At 45.8% G+C, this 21657-nt stretch overlaps 1 pseudogene; it reads right to left on the bottom strand.

Annotated features, from left to right (window-relative positions):
• Positions 1 to 12491: 12491 nt before the first annotated feature.
• Positions 12492 to 21657, bottom strand: part of LOC120969025 (BTB/POZ and MATH domain-containing protein 1-like) — a 41912-nt pseudogene continuing 32746 nt past the window's right edge.

The raw sequence follows: 21657 nt of genomic DNA, 5'->3' as shown, positions 1-21657 counted from the left end.
AGATGCTCTTCGAGCCCGGCGTTCCGAATCTACAACCCCCACTGATACGTCTCCGTCGTATCTACTTTCCAAACACTTTTGCCCTTTTTTTGGACTCTAACTTGCATGATTTGAATGGAACTAACCCGGACTGACGCTGTTTTCAGCAGACTTTCCATGGTGTTATTTATGTGCAGAAACAAAAGTTCTCGGAATGACCTGAAACTTCACGGAACGTCTATTTGGAAATAATAAAAAATCCTTGCAAAAGATGAAGACCAGGGGGCCCACACCCTAGCCACGAGGGTGGGGGGCGCGCCCCCTACCTCGTGGGCCCCCTGGAGCTCCTCCGACCTCAACTCCAACTCTATATATTTGCTTTCGGGGAGAAAAAAACCAGAGAGAAGGATTCATCGCGTTTTACGATACGGAGCTGCCGCCAAGCCCTAAAACCTCTCGGGAGGGCTGATCTGGAGTCCGTTGGGGGCTTCGGAGAGGGGGATTCATCGCCATCGTCATCATCATCAATCATCCTCCATCACCAATTTCATGATGCTCACCGCCGTGCGTGAGTAATTCCATCGTAGGCTTGCTGGACGGTGATGGGTTGGATAAGGTCTATCATGTAATCGAGTTAGTTTTGTTAGGGTTTGATCCCTAGTATCCACTATGTTCTGAGATTGATGTTGCTATGACTTTGCTATGCTTAATGCTTGTCACTAGGGCCCGAGTGCCATGATTTCAGATCTGAACCTATTATGTTTTCATGAATATATGTGAGTTCTTGATCCTATCTTGCAAGTCTATAGTCACCTACTATGTGTTATGATCCGGCAACCCCAAAGTGACAATAATCGGGACCACTCCCGGTGATGACCATAGTTTGAGGAGTTCATGTATTCACTATGTGCTAATGCTTTGTTCCGGTACTCTATTAAAAGGAGGCCTTAATATCCCTTAGTTTCCATTAGGACCCCGCTGCCACGGGAGGGTAGGACAAAAGATGTCATGCAAGTTCTTTTCCATAAGCACGTATGACTATATTCGGAATACATGCCTACATTACATTGATGAATTGGAGCTAGTTCTGTGTCACCCTATGTTATGCTTGTTACATGATGAACCGCATCCGGCATAATTCTCCAACACCGATCCAATGCCTACGAGCTTTTCACATATTGTTCTTCGCTTATTTACTTTTCCGTTGCTACTGTTACAATCACTACAAAACCCGAAAATATTACTTTTGCTACTGTTACTTTTGTTACCGTTACCACTACTATCATATTACTTTGCTACTAAATACTTTGCTGCAGATATTAAGTTATCCAGGTGTGGTTGAATTGACAACTCAACTGCTAATACTTGAGAATATTCTTTGGCTCCCCTTGTATCGAATCAATAAATTTGGGTTGAATACTCTACCCTCGAAAACTGTTGCGATCCCCTATACTTGAGGGTTATCAAGACTATTTTCTGGCACCGTTGCCGGGGAGCATAGCTCTATTCTTTGAGTCACTTGGGATTTATATCTGCTAGTCACTATGAAGAACTTGAAAGACGCTAAGACAACAATTTATCCCTCAACTACGAGGGGAGGTAAGGAACTGCCATCTAGCTCTGCACTTGATTCACCTTTTGTTTTGAGTAAGCTTGCGACACCTAAACCTGCTTCTGCTATTCGTTCTGATATGTCGCATGTTATTGATGATGCCACTTCTACTATGCATGATACTTATGATGAAACTACTTCTATGCTTGATACTACTGTGCCGCTTGGTGAATTTCTTGATGAACAAATTGCTAGGGCTAGAGAGAAAGAAAATATTGAAACTGATTATATTAATGAAAGTGATGATGAAGACTTGCATGTTATTCCTGAGGGTTATGTTTTTGATAAAGAAACTACTTTAGATATTTTAGCTTGCAAAGATAGATATGAACTCAAGAGGTTATTAGCTAAATGGAAGCAGCAATCTCTTAATGATAGAATGAAACCTGACCCTGCTTTTGCTACTTCACCTATCTGTGTTACTGATAAGGATTATGAATTCTATGTTGATCCTGATATAATTACTTTGGTTGAATCTGATCCTTTTCATGGCTATGAATCTGAAACTGTTGTGGCACATCTTACTAAATTAAATGATATAGCCACCCTGTTCACTAATGATGAGAAATCTCGCTACCTTTATATCCTTAAAATATTTCCGTTCTCATTAAAGGGTGATGCTAAGATATGGTTTAATTCTCTTGATCCTGGTTGTGTGCGTAGTCCCCAGGATATGATTTATTACTTCTCTGCTAAATATTTCTCTGCTCATAAGAAACAAGCTGCTTTAAGGGAAATATACAACTTTGTGCAAATTGAAGAAGAGAGTCTCCCACAAGCTTGGGGGAGGCTTCTCAAGTTACTTAATGCTTTGCCCGATCATCCTCTTAAGAAAAATGAAATACTTGATATCTTTTATAATGGACTAACCGATGCTTCCAGAGATTACCTGGATAGTTGTGCTGGTTCTGTTTTCAGGGAAAGAACACCGGATGAAGCTGAATTCTATTGAATAATATGTTGACAAATGAAAATAATTGGACACCTCCTGAGCCAATTCCTGAGCCTATTCCTAAACCAACTCCGAAGAAGAGAGGTGTTCTATTTCTCAATCCTGAAGATATGCAAGAGGCAAAGAAATCTATGAAAGAAAAAGGTATTAAAGCTGAAGATGTTAAGAATTTACCTCCTATTGAAGAAATACATGGTCTTAATTTACCGCCTGTTGAAGAAACATATGATCTTAATCCATTACCTATTGAAGAAACTCGTGGTCTTGATAACCCGACACAGGTAGTAAAGGTAAATTCTCTCTATAGATATGATAAAGCTGAAATCCCTCCTACTAAAATTGCTAGCCAATGCTTGGATGAGTTTGATAACTTTATGGTTAAGCAAGAAGATTTCAATGCTTATTTTGGTAGACAATTAAAAAAATGCTTATATGATTGAACACTTGGGTGATTATATGGCTAATGTTAAAGGTGAACTTAAACTCATTACTAAACATGCTTTTATGGTTACCACTCAAGTAGAACAAGTACTTAAGGCTCAAAATGATTTGCTCAATGAAATGAATAGTAAGAAAAATGATTATGCTGTTATAGTGGCTACTAGAACTGGTAGAATGACTCAGGAACCTTTGTATCCTGAAGGCCACCCTAAGAGAATTGAGCAAAATTCTCAGAGAAATAATATTGATGCACCTAGTCCTTCTAAAAAGAAGAAAAAGAGAAATGATAGGAGTTTGCATGCTTCTAGTGAACCTATTGCTGAACCACGTGAGAATCCAAATGATATTTCTATTTCTGATGCTGAAACACAATCTGGTAATGAACATGAACCTAATGAAAATGATAATGATGATGTTCATGATGATGCCCAACCTAGTAATGACAATGATGTAGAAATTGAACCTGCTGTTGATCTTGATAACCCACGATCAAATAATCAACGTTATGATAAGAGAGACTTTGTTGCTAGGAAACATGGTAAAGAAAGAGAACCATGGGTTCAGAAACCTATGCCTTTTCCTCCCAAACCATCCAAGAAAAAGGATGATGAGGATTTTGAGCGCTTTGCTGAAATGATTAGACCTATCTTTTTGCGTATGCGATTAACTGATATGCTCAAAATGAATCCTTATGCTAAGTATATGAAATATATTGTTACAAATAAGAGAAAGATACCTGAAGCTGAGATTTCCACCATGCTTGCTAATTATACTTTTAAAGGTGGAATACCTAAGAAACTTGGAGATCCAGGAGTACCCACTATACCATGCTCCATTAAAAGAAACTATGTTAAAACTGCTTTATGTGATCTTGGAGCCGGTGTTAGTGTTATGCCTCTCTCTTTATATTGTGGACTTGATTTGAATAAGTTGACACCTACTGAAATATCTTTGCAAATGGTGATGAATCAACTGCTATACCTGTCGGTATTTGTGAGGATGTGCCTGTTGTGGTTGCAAACGTTACTATTTTAACGGACTTTGTTATTCTTGATATTCCCGAGGACGATAGCATGTCTATTATTCTTGGAAGACCCTTTTTGAATACTGCAGAGGCTGTTATTGATTGCAACAAAGGCAATGTCACTTTTCATGTTAATGGTAATGAGCATACGGTACACCTTCCGAGGAAACAACCTCAAGTTCATAGTATCAATTCTATTGGAAAAATTCCATCGATTATTTTTGGAGGTTTTGAATTTCCTCTTCCTACTGTCAAGAAGAAATATGATATTCTTATTATAGGGGATGTGCATATCCCCGTTGAGGTAACATAGTGTTATTCGAAATTTCTCCGGTTCCATGTTATTCGAAATGAGTTTGTTAACAAGACTTGATCAACCTTGTTAGTGGATTCCTTTGGATGAGCATGAGATGGATGAAACTAGAAGGCACAACCTTCTATACCCTCTCTCTATTTTCTGTTATTTAGTTGAAATAAAGTAAAATAGTATTTTTCTGTCTGTTTTCTGATTTATCCGTGCAATATAAAAATACCCCAAAAATAAAAGTTCTCCAAATGCCCTGAAAATGGAATATGATTTTTTCTGGAATATTTGAGAATATCTGGCACATAGAACACAGCAGGAGGGGCAAGCACCTGGCCACGAGGGTGGAGGGCGCGCCCTACCCCCCTGGGCGCGCCCCCTGCCTCGTGGGCCCATGGTGGCCCTCCTCCACTTATTCCTGCACCCACACACTCCTTCTTCCTCCCACAAACACCAATATCCAGCTCAAGCACGCGTTCTAGCTCATTTTGCTGCGATTTTCAATCTCCTTGCTCAAAGCACCTCTCACAGAACTGCTTGGGGAGATTGTTCCTTGGTATGTGACTCCTCCATTGGTCTAATTAGTTTTTGTTCTAGTGCTCTATTCATTGCAAATTTGTGCTGCCTAGGTGACCATGTTCTTGAGCTTGCATGTCAAATTTATATTGTTCCAAGTAGTTCTAATGCATGATATAGTCTCTAGGCACTTGTAGGAGTAGTTGCTATCAATTTTGTGGAGTTTGGTTTAATTTTATTTGAAGTTACTAAAAATTTCAGAAATTTTTCAGAGGAAGAAATATGCTTAGGAAAATGTTCCAAGGTGGTTCTTCGAGGAAGCAAGGACCCAGGCTTGCAATGCGTGATGCTGACGATGAGCCACCAAGGGACGCTCCAGTGCGGCCTTGTGAATGGCCTTCAGAAAACTTTATGGATCGAGCGGGAATCAAGGAAGAATTTAACGCATATTTGCGTAACGCTGATCTTGTGAGCTTCGAGGCAGACAAATGCCGCCAGTACCACTATCTCACTAGTACATTTGTGAGGAGGTTTGAATTTTCATCTTCACGTAATTCTCCAACTGTCCTGTTTGATCTTTATGAAAAATCTTATACTATGGACTTAGAGGATTTTACCGCTGCTTGCAAACTTCCACAATGGGGTAGTGCTAGTGAACCTCACAAATCTGAATTTAGAAATTTTCTTGCTAGTATAACTATGGGGGAATCTAGAGATATAGCACAAGCTACCATAGGGAGCATTCATTTTCCTGCTATACATTATTTTGCTCTCTTCATAGGTAGGTGCATAAATGGTAAAGATGAAGCATGTCACATGTGTGTCCCTGATCTCAGTATTCTTAGGAGTGCTATGTTAGGAGACAAAACTTATAACTTGGGAGCCATTGTTGCACGTAGGTTGCACCATAATTGATTTAATGGAGATTTCTTTGGAGGAATTTATGCAACCCTCTTAGCTGATTTTCTTGGTGCGGACATTCGTGAGGATGATATTGAGTTGCCTCCTACTTATTTAGACTATAATGCTATGGTCCACCACCAGTTTATCGAGAGGAATGAATCACCTCTCCGGTATCGCTTAATCTTTGACAAACGTCGTGCTGTCCCTATTACTCTCCCTGCTCCTGCCTTCTTTGATTATCAGACAAAGGGAAGATATGTTATTACCAGAGAGGAGGCAGATGAGTACGAGAGGAGGGCGGAGGCAGCTCGCCGCCACGCTACAGCACAGGAGGCAATAACTGCCGCAGCTCAATACGACCCTGGCTACAACTATGGATATCCGCCAGGCCATCCGTGGCAATAAACCAACTTAGGCCAAAAGCCTAAGCTTGGGGGAGTACGTATCTCTCACCGACATTACATTTATGTTCACACACTCATTGCTAGATGTCGGTGCTCATACTCTTTCACTGTACTATCCATGCTAGTTTATTTTTTCTTTTTCCTGCTTTCTTCTTGTGTGTTTAATAAACCTTAAGAAAAACAAAAAAAATAGTGTAACTTTTAGCTAGTTTACTTTTCTTGCTGTAGTAGTAATAATCAGAAAGAAAACCCAAAAAGATTTCCCGTTCTTCTTTTGCTTGTTGGGAGCTTTCCCGTGTAAATAGTTTTATTTCTTTTCTTTGGGGTCGATAGGAGAAGACCATGATTAAATTGTTGAAGTGGCTCTTATATGCATTATTGTTGATTTAACCAAGAGCCCATATTGCCTTTTCTTTTCCTGTTTATTGAATGCTCGCAGATTCCAGCTTAGTCCAATGCACGTGCACTCTTATTATTATTCACTTCGTTCGGTCGTGCAAGTGAAAGGCAATTATGACGATATATGATGGACTGACTGAGATGAGAGAAGCTGGTATGAACTCAACCTCTCTTGTTTTTGTAAATATGATGAGTTCATCGTTCCTGATTCAGCCTATTATGAATAAACATGTTTGCAATGACAATTAGAGATCATAGTTGCTTATGCCATGCTTGATTAGCTATGAGTTATAATGGTTTACCTTGCGTGCCAACATGCTATTAAAATGGTTGTGATGTGGTATAGTGGGGTGGTATCCTCCTTTGAATGATTTAAGTGACTCGACTTGGCACATGTTCACACATGTAGTTGAAACAAATCAACATAGCCTTCACGATATTTATGTTCATGGTGGATTATATCCTACTCATGCTTGTACTCAATGTTTATTAATTTTAATGCATGTTCATGACTGTTGTCGCTCTCTAGTTGGTCGCTTCCCAGTCTTTTGCTAGCCTTCACTTGTACTAAGCGGGAATACTGCTTGTGCATCCAATCCCTTGAACCCCAAAGTTATTCCATATGAGTCCACTATACCTTCCTATATGCGGTATCTACCTGCCGTTCCAAGTAAATTTGTATGTGCCAAACTCTAAACCTTCAAATAAACATTCTGTTTTGTATGCTCGAATAGCTCATGTATCAACTAGGGCTGTCTATATCTTCCATGCTAGGTGGGTTATTCTCAAGAGGAGTGGACTCCGCTCCTCACTCACGAGAAAATGGCTGGTCACCGGGATGCCCAGTCCCATGCTTTATGCAAACTAAATCAGAATAATTGCAAACAAAACTCCCCATGGGACTGTTGCTAGTTGGAGACACTCGTTGTTTCGAGCAAGTCATGGATTGATGCTTGTTGGTGGAGGGGGAGTATAAACTTTACCATTCTGTTTGGGAACCACCTATAATGTGTGTAGCATGGAAGATATTGCCATCTCTTGGTTGTTATGTTGACAATGAAAGTATGCCGCTCAAAATATTATTTATCTCTATTTCAAAATCGAGCTCTGGCACCTCTACAAATCCCTGCTTCCCTCTGCGAAGGGCCTATCTATTTACTTTTATGTTGAGTCATCACCCTCTTATTAAAAAAAGCACTAGCTAGAGAGCGCAGCTATCATTTGCATTCATTACTATTAATTTATATTGGGTATGACTATGATTGGAACTCTTTTACCATGAATTACAATGTCTAGTCAGTCCTTGATCTTTAAAGGTGCTCTGCATTTATGTTTTGCGGTCTCAGAAAGGGCTAGCGAGATACCATCTTATTATATCATATCATGATTGTTTTGAGAAAGTGTTGTCATCCGAGATTTATTATTATGGCTCGCTAGTTGATTATGCCATTGATATGAGTAAACATGAGACCTAAGAGTTATTGTGAATGTGGTTAGTCATAATCTTTGCTGAAAACTTGAATGCTGGCTTTACATATTTACAACAACAAGAGCAAACAGAGTTTGTAAAACTTTTTCTTTATCACTTTCAGTTTATCAACTGAATTGCTTGAGGACAAGCCAAGGTTTAAGCTTGGGGGAGTTGATATGTCTCCGTCGTATCTACTTTTCCAAACACTTTTGCCCTTGTTTTGGACTCTAAATTGCATGATTTGAATGGAACTAACCCGGACTGACGCTGTTTTCACTAGACTTTCCATGGTGTTATTTATGTGCAGAAACAAAAGTTCTCGGAATGACCTGAAACTTCACGGAACGTCTATTTGGAAATAATAAAAAATCCTTGCAAAAGATGAAGACCAGGGGGCCCACACCCTAGCCACGAGGGTGGGGGCGCGCCTGCCTCCCTGGGGCGCGCCCCCTACCTCGTGGGCCCCCTGGAGCTCCTCCAACCTCAACTCCAACTCTATATATTTGCTTTCGCGGAGAAAAAACCAGAGAGAAGGATTCATCGCGTTTTACGATATGGAGCCACCGCCAAGCCCTAAACCTCTCGGGAGGGCTGACCTGGAGTCCGTTCGGGGCTCCAGAGAGGGGGATTCGTCCCCATCGTCATCATCAACCATCCTCCATCACCAATTTCATGATGCTCACCGCCGTGTGTGAGTAATTCCATCGTAGGCTTGCTGGACGGTGATGGGTTGGATGAGATATATCATGTAATCGAGTTAGTTTTGTTAGGGTTTGATCCCTACTATCCACTATGTTCTGAGATTGATGTTGGTATGACTTTGCTATGCTTAATGCCTGTCACTAGGGCCCGAGTGCCATGATTTCAGATCTGAACCTATTATGTTTTCATGAATATATGTGAGCTCTTGATCCTATCTTGCAAGTCTATAGTCACCTACTATGTGTTATGATCCGGCAACCCCGAAGTGACAATAATCGGGACCACTCCTGGTGATGACCGTAGTTTGAGGAGTTCATGTATTCACTATGTGCTAATGCTTTGTTCCGGTACTCTATTAAAAGGAGGCCTTAATATCCCTTAGTTTCCATTAGGACCCCGCTGCCACGGGAGGGTAGGACAAAAGATTTCATGCAAGTTCTTTTCCATAAGCACGTATGACTATATTCGGAATACATGCCTACATTACATTGATGAATTGGAGCTAGTTCTGCGTCACCCTATGTTATGCTTGTTACATGATGAACCGCATCCGGCATAATTCTCCATCACCGATCCAATGCCTACGAGCTTTTCACATATTGTTCTTCGCTTATTTACTTTTCCGTTGCTACTGTTACAATCACTACAAAACCCGAAAATATTACTTTTGCTACTATTACTTTTGTTACCATTACCACTACTATCATATTACTTTGCTGCAGATATTAAGTTATCCAGGTGTGGTTGAATTGACAACTCAACTGCTAATACTTGAGAATATTCTTTGGCTCCCCTTGTGTCGAATCAATAAATTTGGGTTGAATACTCTACCCTCGAAAACTGTTGTGATCCCCTATACTTGTGGGTTATCACCCCCCATGCATGCAATCGATTGATCCGAGCATTTCTAGAAAACCTCTTGCATCTCCAATAGCCAACAACTTCTATGTGTCATGCACTTTTGGTTCTCTCAGATACTCAACTCCGAACACCTGCATCATGACACGGGCAACCTGATAGTAGTCTTCAAGCATGTGCTCTTTCTCATCTGGTCCATCTCACCAACGGCATCGGCAGCGGTACCATGCAAGTGCAAACATCCTCAGAGCAGCCGTGCATTTTTGCTTAGCAGAGAAAGAAATTTTGCCGCAACAATCTCTAGTGAGCTTGAAGTAGTCATCATGTGCCTCTACTCCCTCCACAACGTGCAAAAACAATGATTTACGCATACGAAAACGGCGATTGAGCCCTCAAAATTGAGAATATGCTCCACCTGCCGGTCAATTTTGTCTTGCATGATCATATCCACTTCTTCGCCCGAATCCAACGAATCAAGGAACTCATCTTCAATCAATTATCAAGCTCCGTTGGTCCATACGCCTTGTCCAACAAAACATCAGAATCCATAGTTTCCCCTACAGATAAATCACAGAAAACATGGTCGGACAATGTGTTAAACACATCAAGGGCGAGGTGTGGCCCGAAAGTTGTTAAACTTACCGCGATGGCCTCCGACCTAGTGACGATATCCGCGGTTGTGAGCACATATGGGGGGACTATGGTGCCGATGTTGACGACACTGAGGCTCAGAACAGCGGCGGAGTAGCAGTGGCCATGGAGCCACGAGACGTCCGACACAGAGAACGAAGAAGAGAGGAGAGAGCAAATGAAATCGATAGGTCGCGGATGGATTTGATGCAATTTATGGTGGGGTCAGGTGTCGGGTCCTACGTGACAGACGTGTCCAGGCCTCCCCATATCTACTATACATTTAGGCTGAATATGAGATGTGTCGGTAGACGTTTGAGGCCATTTGAGACTCCCATCTGTGTCATATTTTTATCCATGAGTGACCGGGGGCGTTCGCCCTCGTGTTTGAGGGGGAGGGGGTTTGAGCTGCACAGTTGTAGATGCTATAATACCTTCGCGAATAGCCTCTACAACCAAAGCATGGCTGCTAACCATGCCATACAATGGAAAGCACTTCTCTATTTTCTTTACTCAGTTGCTTAAAATCAAAATGAACGAATAGCACCATCAATGAAAAACTAGTATTCTCATTTTTCTAGTACTTACCGATGAAACAAAGTTGCCTTAAGAAGGTCATTCTTCCAAAAATGCAAAAAGGAAATAAATAAGATAACCCATAAGGACATCTTCAACGCGGACCGTTAAACCGCCTACATACGTCTGGACCGTGTGCGGTTCGGACTTGTTGTGCCATCCAACACGGGTCTGTATCGGTCCGCTCGATGGTCCGGACATACTTTTCCCCACAAACTGAAGACCGGGTGGGGGAGCTTTGCGGGCGTCCAGATGGCTGCCATGCTCGCGTCTGGCTTCCCCGGCCCATAGAAAAAACCTGGCTCGCGCCCGGGCGCGTTTCACCCGGCGTCAGCTGCCCGCATTCACATTGATCCCGACACAGAACGGACGCGACCATTCACTGACGCCGACATTGAAGCGGCGCGCAGGCCGAGCGAGCGCCGCCTGCTGCACACCCGGCTGAAAACGCCTCCTCGCCGCATTCAAACGGCCACAGACTGCCACCTTCCTTCATTAAACACGCGCGTGTGCTCAGAAACCTACTCCGGCCAAACGATCGTTTGTGAGCCGCCTGTCATTAAGCACAACATCGGTTGGCTTCGGCTGTCCGCCCGCTATTTAAAAGGTGCCAGACGTAGGCAAAACTCGCACCACACTCCGCTCCCATCTCCTCCTTGCACCATTTTCTCCACAATGTCCATGGCATTCAACGAGCAGGAAGAGGAGTTCTCTGGCATAAAAGTCGGCTGGGTGGCTCGTCGAGCCCGCCAGATGCGAGCCAGGAACCTCTCTGGTCCACCACCCTCAATGCTCCAAGCTGGCGCAGGCCAGCTCGCGGAGGCAGAAGCTCCAAGCCGACGCGTCATTCAGGCATCCTTGCTGCCGTGGACAACGGCCTGTCGAACCGCTCCTCCCGTGCCTGCCACCGTGCGATCCGTTGTCAACGTCCGCGTAAGCACGCCCTGCGGGTGGAGAAAGAAGTCGGCTTCACGGAGATTGACGAACCGGTGGTCAGCACATCCTTGTCCGCCGCCATCATTGAGGAGAAGAAGAGCATGGGAGGCCGTCGCCGCTTCGGTCCCATGAAGGGCACCACCGAGGCGGCGCCGGCGTACACAGCCGGTGTTTTGCCCGGTCGCAGGCCACCGTCGCCATCTTCCCCTCCAGTTGAAGCACATCCCGGCGGTTGCACTCAAATGAGCGGCGCTGCCGAACATGGGGAAGCGAGCCGCCCTTTGCTCTGAAGCATATACCTCTTGGGACTCACGGCAGTCCGAAGAGCGGGTTGCCGGACATGGGAAAGACAATGGAGATCCGTCGCAGCCGGCTATAGACTAGTCAAGGGTATCCGTGTCATGGGGATGGATATTCGCCGACGCCTGCCGCGGACTAGTTTTACCTTAGTCCGGTATAGTTTTAGGTTAAAAAATGTCGCTCGTCCTGTTTATATGAAATCTGTCGTGTTTGCATGAATTTTGTCTGTTTAGTTCAAACAGTAGTTGAAATGTATGCGGGCAACATTGGATGACGGCTTTCGGCATCTGGCCCTCTCTGCCCACGGACTCATGCTAGAGCAAATTTACGGATCATTGGAGATGCCCTAAGGACATCAACGATAGTAAGTGAGTGACAAACAGAAGTGTCCAGAGAGCAACGAAATAAACTCCATCAACAAGTACTTTTGCGGATTTGAAGCGTACTACTCCCTCCATCCCATAATATAAGAACGTTTTTGACACTAGTACTTTGCGATAATTTCTACCCGTTGCTTCCAGGTTAATTTTTCCAGGACATCAACAAGAAGAGAGGGGTAATTCGCCTTCAGCTGCTTGTACCCCTCGGTTGCCAGCACATCCGTCAGCACACCAGGCGACACGATGTAGTCCACGCAGAAAGCCTTGATCTGTGGGCAATGGTGCCGGTCTGCCACCTCCAGCGTGCACGCGGCGTTCTCCACGTCGATGGTCTCGTGCAGCGCGCTCTCGCACAGCAGCCTCATCCTCTCCAGGCCGTACCGGTCCGCCGCCGCAAGCCAGTCGCACATCATCTCTCTCTGGCTTCACTTCGAACCACCACCGTCCTTGACGAAGGGGGGCAAGGCGTCCGTGTAGATGAAGTGGAGAACAGCCTCGAAGGCCGCGGGTTTCATGTCATGGATCCTCACGTGGCAGCTGCCCGGCTTGTCCGCTAGCGCCCCGAAGAACTGGGCGCAGAAGACCGGCGACCGCATCGCGACCACCGCCTTGTGCGCGGCGTAGTCGTTCCCGCTGAGGGAGTCCTGGATTAGGGGGTCCTCGGACTGCCGGACTATATACTTTGGCCGAACTGTTGGACTCTGAAGATACAAGATTGAAGACTTCGTCCCGTGTCCGGGTGGGACTCTCCTTTGCGTGGAAGGCAAGCTTGGCAATACGGATATGTGGATCTCCTCCCTTGTAACTGACTCTGTGTAACCCTAGCCCCCTCCTATGTCTATATAAACCGGAGGGTTTAGTCCGTAGGACAAGAACAATCATAATCATAGGCTAGCTTCTAGGGTTTAGCCTCTACGGTCTCGTGGTAGATCAACTCTTGTAATACTCATATCATCAAGATCAATCAAGCAGGAAGTAGGGTATTACCTCCATCGAGAGGGCCTGAACCTGGGTAAACATTGTGTCCCCCGCCTCCTGTTACCATCCGCCTTAGGCGCACAGTTCGGGACCCCCTACTGAGATCCGTTGGTTTTGACACCGACATTGGTGCTTTCATTGAGAGTTCCACTGTGCCATCACCATAAGGCTTGATGGCTCCTTCGATCATCGACAACGATGCGATCCAGGGTGAGGTTTTTCTCCCCGGACAGATCTTCGTATTCGGCGGCTTTGTACTGCGGGCCAACTCGCTTGGCCATCTAGAGTAGATCGAGAGCTACGCCCCTGGCCGTCAGGTCAGGTTTGGAAACTTAATCTATACTGCCGACATCCGCGGAGACTTGATCTTTGACGGATTCGAGCCTATGTCAGGTGCGCCGCATAATCACGACGAGCATGACTTAGCTCTGTCGTCGGACGGTGTTCGGGAGATCACACCTGTGGCTACTCCGGCCCTCAATCCACAGCAGATTGCACCGGCCGAGGACGGGCGGATGGACCCCGCCACGGAGGCCGCACACTCAGCGGCGATAAAGCCGAATACTGACTTCACCTCTTATGAGACCCGTGTTGCCAGACCCTTGGATTCGTCCCCGGCCACGAGCTCCAAACCGCCTGCGTCCGTGCCTATCGAATCTGATTGGGCACCGATCATGGAGTTTACCTCCGCGGATATTTTCCAGCACTCGCCCTTGGGTGACATGCTAGATTCTTTAAAGTCTCTCTCCTTGTCAGGAGACCCTCGGCCGAACTATGTCCGGCTCGACTGGGAAGCGGACGACAAAGAAATTCGGTCCCCACCCACCACCCACTTGATAGCCACTGTCGACGATTTAACCGACATGCTTGATTCCGACTCCGAAGACATCGACGGTATGGACGACGATGCAGGAGAAGAACAGGAACCACCGCCCACAGGGCGCTGGACTGCCACCTCATCATACGATATATACATGGTGGACACCCCTAAAGAAAACAACGACGAGGAACGGGAAGAAGCAGCGAAGGATAGTTCCCTCGAGAAGCAACCAAAGCGATGACGTAGGCGCCGCTCAAAATCCCACCTCGGCAAAAACAGCGATAACAGCACAAGAAAGAATAATACCCCAATCGACTCCAAAGGAAACGACGGCCACATGGACCCAGCGACGCAGCAGGATGAGCCAGCGGACGGCGAACATAGTACAGAGCCGCTGTCCGATCACGGCGACGCCGAGGGTAAAAGCTAATAAACCTGTCTCCGGAGAGGAGAACAGTCCGGACGACGATGCACACATCATCCCGGAAAGGCACTTGGAGCAAGAAAACCTCCATAGAAGGCTTATTGCCACCGCGAGGAGTCTAAAGAAGCAGAAGCAAAGGCTTAAGGCCGCACAAAATACACTCAACAGCAGATGGAACAAAGTGCTCGGCACTGAAGAAAAGTACGATGGCAGTCGCCACACAAAGAGCTAGCCAAAGCGCAAGCTGCTGCCTGGATTCGATGACGAGGCTTTAGAGCCTATACAGCCGAAAATAAAACGGCCGATCAGCCGGATCGACCACCCCGTGGCCGTGATAGGGCGGCTAACGATGTCGGTATGACCAAGTCCATCTACGGATCTAGGAAGCGCGCTCCGGCACAGAATCAAAACCGAACACTACAACCGTCAGAACGCCATGACACATCCAAATACAGGGGTGCCGCGCACCCCCTATGCTTCACCGATGAGGTGCTGGATCACGAATTTCCAGAGGGATTCAAACCCGTGAACATAGAGGCATACGACGGAACGACAGACCCTGGGGTCTGGATTGAGGACTTTATCCTTCATATCCATATGGCTCGCGGAGATGATCTCCACGCCATCAAATACTTGCCCCTCAAGTTGAAAGGACCAGCTCGGCACTGGCTGAAGAGCCTCCCTGAAAACTCAATTGGAAGTTGGGAAGAGCTTGAGGATGCTTTTAGGGCTAATTTTCAAGGGACCTATGTCCGACCTCCGGATGCAGACGATTTAAGTCATATAATTCAACAGCCCGGAGAGTCAGCCCGAAAGCTTTGGAACAGATTCCTCACTAAGAAGAATCAAATTGTCGACTGCCCGGACGCCGAAGCCTTAGCGGCTTTCAAACACAGTGTCCGGGACGAATGGCTCGCCAGACACCTTGGCCAGGAAAAACCGAGGACAATGGCAGCCTTAACAAGCCTTATGACCCACTTTTGCGCGGGCGAAGATAGTTGGCTGGCCCGTAGCGGCACCAGCGACCCAGGCACATCCGAAATCAGGGATGGTAATGGGAAACCGCGACGCCATAAAAGCAAGCGTCGAAGCAATGAAGACAGCCCAGACAACACGGCGGTAAACGCTGGATTCAGGGGCTCTCAACCCGGTCAACGGAAAAAGTCATTTAAAGGCAGCCGAGATGGACCGTCCAGCCTAAACAAGATTCTAGACAGATTATGTCAGATTCATGGCACCTCCGACAAACCTACAAATCACACCAATAGAGAATGCTGGGTCTTCAAGCAGGCCGGCAAGCTAAACGCCGAACACAAGGGGAGGGAGACAACAAGTGAAGACGAGGATGAGCCTCGCCGGCAAAACACTGGGGGACAGAAAAAATTCCCACCAGAGGTCAAAACAGTGAACATGATTCACGTAACGAAGAGGAGGAGCAAACGCGCACTCCGAGACATATGCGCCATGGAGCCCGTCACCCCCAAGTTCAACCCTTGGTCGGCCTGCCCGATCACTTTCGATCGCAGGGATCACCCGACTAGTATCCGGTACGGAGGATCGGCTGCCTTGGTGCTAGACCCGATAATTAACGGATACCATCTCACCCGAGTCCTTATGGACGGTGGCAGTAGTCTCAATCTGATATATCAGGACACAGTCCGCAAAATGGGGATAGACCCGACAAGAATTAACCAAAGCAATACTACCTTTAAAGGAGTAATACCAGGCCCAGAGGCCCGCTGCACGGGCTCTCTAGTACTAGAGGTTGTATTCGGTTCTCCCGACAACTTCCGAAGTGAAAGGTTAACCTTCGACATCGCTCCATTCCGAATCGGCTATCAAGCACTGCTCGGAAGAACGGCCTTCGCTCATTTTAACGCAGTATCGCATTACGGTTATCTTAAGCTTAAGATGCCCGGTCCACGTGGCATCATCATAGTTAGCGGAAACACAGAGCGTTCCTTCCGTGCGGAAGAATGTGTGGCAGCTTTAGCAGCCAAACACTGACCGGCCTCTCCAACCAGAATAAATGATCGGTCGTCAAGACCGCGGACACGGCTAGACGAGTCCGGCACAACACTGGCTGTAACAGCTCAGATAAACCTGAGATTGGTTCGATGGATATACCCCCATAGGTGGTGTTAGGGGCTTCCCGCATGTAAAAAGAACTACAGTTCGGGTTGACCTTATTTAGACTGAATTGTAATGGTTTATTAAGAATAATCAATTTTCGCACGAAGACTTTCACCTAAGTTTTTCTCTTTTACAGATGATAATCGTGCTACACCCTTCCAGGATACGGCACAACGGAGACACAGGCGCAGACGTGCAGCAGGGCCCCGCTCAAAGGTTTCTTTTTAGATTAAGACCATGTGCAAACCTTTCTTACTGTCTCTTGTTGCTTCACACCCTTCGGATACTCAACACAACTGAGAGGGATGTTGGCGTTATTGGCATTTCGCCACGCCAGACTAATGCACGTACCTGGAAATTCAGGGTTCATTATCAAGGGCGTTACTCGGCCCAGTATATGTTGTAAAGACCGAATACCTTAGGGAGTGTTCGGCGTCGCGAGTTTGGCCTTATATGCATCAGCTCCGAGTCATGTCTTTGGTCAATAGTTGGGTTTTCCCGGCTCCCGTGTTTTGCTACCTTACGTTCCGCTCTATCGGCTAAGGTGGCACCGGGAGAACTACTACAATTGTGCCCTGGTTCATCTGGACGAGCACCTCAGTAGAGAAAGCCGAAAACTGACTGTCATGATAAAGCGCGAGACTGGTCAACCACTCGATGACTCAGCGGAATCTTCGCGATTCCTCCGCATTAACGAAGGACCGGTTTCCCGGTCATGTATGTACGCGCACCGTATTCGGATAGACGCGGAAGTACCAGGGGCTATATAGTAGCCCCACCATCAAACTCCTATAGCTAAGTGAAAGTGTTAAAGCAATATAGTCTGATTGCCTTGTTCGCTGCACTATCACCTCCTTAATGGACCAAGACGTTGGATCAAGTGTGAATACGCGCTTTTTCGAACAACCCCGCATTATATGCATGGGGGCTGAAGCCGACGACTGCAAACTTTCAGGTTATATACATACATAAACGGCTGCACAGGAGGCATCATAATACTTTCAGGCAAAAGTATAAACACAGCCTTTATAATCAAAATAGCATTGTTTTTACAATTGGGACACATGTCACTAGAACATGATACTCTTCGAGCACTGAGCCTCTATTAAACGAGCGCCTTCTAGGACTTCTTCAAAATAGTGCTCGTCCAGATGATACACAGACTGGATGTTGTATTGATACACAGACATGTTGCCTTGCTTGAGATTGTGGAACTCCTCACGCTTGCTCTCAACAACACTTTGTGGAATGTGGTGCGCTTTGAAGTCCCGACAGAAGTCAGTCCAAGTGATCATACGACCTCCTCTGGAATCTTTGTATTGTTGAAACCAATCAGCAGCTTGGTCCTTGAGCTGAAAAGAAGCGAACTTGACATAGTCCTCAGGCCTGACATTGCTACATTCAAAATGCTTGTTGATGTCCACGAGCCAATCATCGGCATCCGTGGCCTCGGCACAGTAGCTGAAAGACTTGGGCTGATTTGCGAGAAACTGGTTGAGTGTAGCGAAGTGAAACTGATTGTTGCCTTGACCTTGATTGCCTTGCCCTTGGGTACGTTCTTGCAAGAGTTGCAGAATCATCTGAGCATTAGCGTTGGTGGCTACCATGATAGCTTGCCATGCCTCCGGAGGCGGAGGTGGTGGCGGAGGGTTCGCTTGACTCCCTTCATTGCGATCCGGATTCTGACGCGTTGGCGGAGCCATCCTGAAGAGGGTGACATCCGTTAGCATCTTGATAGACAAATAGACAAGTAGAATCAACGGATAGAAATTGCAACATATAGTCTTCACAATAAACATTCGAACGAGGATGAACGAATGAATTCCGTAGTAAATCATCACACTTCCATAAGTTGAGAAGCCACTTAGAAAAAGATATGGAATCAACAATTGACTTCGAAGCAACTCGAATACCACAATACAAAACAAAACAAAGTATTGGCTTGCAGAATAAGCCGGAACAAACATATGATAGATATTTCGTCCGAAGTTTTCGTGGTGGGGCCCACACGGGCTCAATCGTACAACACCATCATGTACAAGGCTGTGCACATGACATACGAAGCGTCCCCGAGTCGGCATAGCCAAGGACTCTTTAAGACACTACGAGACCACTGTAAAACCAACCGTGTACAGGCGGACCACTAGACGTCGAACCCCAATCTCATATCATGCGTCTGTCGGAAAGATATCCTAAGGCTACTAGAATTCCCACTTATAAACTCCCGAAACTTTCTGGTTATGCAATCTGGTGTTGGGGATACAGGGGACACAAAATATATCACCCAAACTAGCAATCCCTAGATCCAGCTGTATCCATCCGTCAACACATAACCAAGAAACCTTCGGAAATCGTTTACCTCAACCTTCGAAAAAAACATCCGTTATACAAGTTATGGCAATACTCCCGAACTCCCGCCCCAGTACTGGGTGGCGTCGAGGTGATCTCACCAACAACTGCATAAAAGAGATTTCGATGTCGGCGGAACTCAGGTATTCCAGAACTGCAACGATAAAATTGTGACGACAACACCTCGGAGCTCAACTCCCCGGGACACTGCCACAACCCCTAAATGTCAGGAGGCACCAAGAACAATGTTCTCGTCACAAAACCATCGGAACGATTCCAAGATACCCGCGTGATCCTTAAAAAAATTTAGTGAAATTTGAGGAGAGAATAGTCAAAACTTCTACGTCAGGAGACCTCACCAGAGCGACGAAGGGACTGAGGAGTAAAAAGAATCCTACTCTCCGATATATATAATCCTAAGACTCAAAACATTTTTGTTCTAGACTCAACAACGCCAGCGATTCGATCAAGCAGGGGGCTCCTAAGTCGGGGATGGCTCTGATTACCAACTTGTAATACCCACGATGCGACTATATCTCCCACGTGTCGAGGCACGACTTAGAGGCATAACCGCATAGTGGTTTTGTCGCAAGAAGGGTCATCTTCACACAATCCCATGTAATGAACAAGAATGGGATAAAGAGTTGGCTTACAATCGCCACTTCACACAATACATAAATATAATTCATACATCATCCAAAATACAAACATATAGACCGACTATGGTCAAGATCCAAATGAAAATAAGACAACCCCAAAAGCTAGATCCCCGATCGTCCCAACTGGGCTCCACTACTGATCATCAGGAAAAGACACATAGTAACGACCACGTTCCTCGTCGAACTCCCACTTGAGATCGACCCCATCATCTGCACTGGCATCGTCGGCACCTGCAACTGTTTTGGTAGAATCTGTGAGTCACGAGGACTCAGCAGTCTCACACCCGCGAGATCAAGACTATTTAAGCTTATAGGAAAGGAAGGTGTAATGAGGTGGAGCTGCAGCGGCAATAAGCATATATGGTGGCTAACAAACGCAAGAGAGAGCGAGAAGAGAAGCAACGAAACGGTCGTCATCTAGCAATGACCAAGAAGTGATCCTGAACTCCTACTTACGTCAAACATAACTCAGACCGTGTTCACTTCCCGGACTCCGCCGAGAAGAGACCATCACGGCTACACACGCAGTTGATGTATTTTAATTGGTTCAAGTGACAAGTTCTCTACAACCGGACATTAACAAATTCCCATCTGCCTCATAACCACGGGCACGGCTTTCGAAAGATAATACCCTGCAGGGGTGTCCCAACTTAGCCCATCATAAGCTCTCACGGTCAACGAAGGATAAACCTTATCCCGGAAAAACCCGATCAGTCTCGGAATCTCGGTTTACAAGACATTTCGACAATAGTAAAACAAGACCAGCAAAGCCACCCGAATGTGCCGACAAATCACGATAGGAGCTGCACATATCTCGTTCTCAGGGCACACCGGATGGGCAAGACGTCGGGTTGGCATAGACCCTGGTTGCCCAGTGGGCGCCGGACATCGCCAAGTTTGGGCCAGCACTCGAAGGAACACTAGTCCGGGGGTTTAAAAATAAAGATGACCCTCGGGCTCGCGAAAACCCGGGGGAAAAGGCTTAGGTGGAAAATGGTAAAACCAAGGTTGGGCCTTGCTGGAGGAGTTTTATTCAAGGCGAACTGTCAAGGGGGTCCCATAAATCACCCGACCGTGTAAGGAACGCAAACTCAAGGAACATAATCCCGGTATATCAGTAACTAGGGCGGTAAGAGTGGAACAAAACACCAGGCATAAGGCCGAGCCTTCCACCCTTTACCAAATATATAGATGCATTAATTAAATAAGATATATTGTGATATCCCAACATATCCATGATCCGACATGGAACCAACTTCAACTTCACCTGCAACTAGCAACGCTATAAGAAGGGCTGAGCAAAAGCGATAACTTAGCCAAACAACGGTTTGCTAGGAAAGGATGGTTAGAGGCTGACATGGAAAAATGGGAGACATGACATAGCAAGTGATAGGTAGCGCAGCATGGCAATAGAGCGAACAACTAGCAAAGCAAAGATAGAAGTGATTTCGAGGGGTGGTCATTTTGCCTGCAAGGTTCTCAGAGTTGTCGAAAGCTTGATCCTCGTAAGCGTACTCAACAGGTTCCTCGTTCACGAACTCGTCTGCCGGCTCTACCCAAGACAAGAACACAAGCAACGGAACCACAATCAATCACGAGGAATGCACAAGCAACATGATGCAACACATGTATGATATGTGATGCATATGCGTGCTCCGGAAGGAAAATGATGAACAAGGCAGTAACTTGTCAAACCAAGCATGCCACTGGAAAGATGATATGATTTCGGTCGAAATAGATATAAAGATCACCGGAAACGGATGCACGGTTTGCAAATGGCAAGCAAAACAAGAATGACACGAATCTGCGTTTAACAGCATGATAGCACTTAAAATGCAACAAGTAACAATGCTACATTACCCCAACATAGCAACAAAGCATATGACAGTAATCTACAGGAGATGCTT

This window comes from Aegilops tauschii, chromosome 7 (assembly GCF_002575655.3).
Source record: "Aegilops tauschii subsp. strangulata cultivar AL8/78 chromosome 7, Aet v6.0, whole genome shotgun sequence".
Lineage (NCBI taxonomy): Eukaryota > Viridiplantae > Streptophyta > Magnoliopsida > Poales > Poaceae > Aegilops > Aegilops tauschii.
The sequence above is the reverse complement of the archived record's forward strand: the minus strand, read 5'-3'. Positions and strand labels throughout refer to the sequence as shown.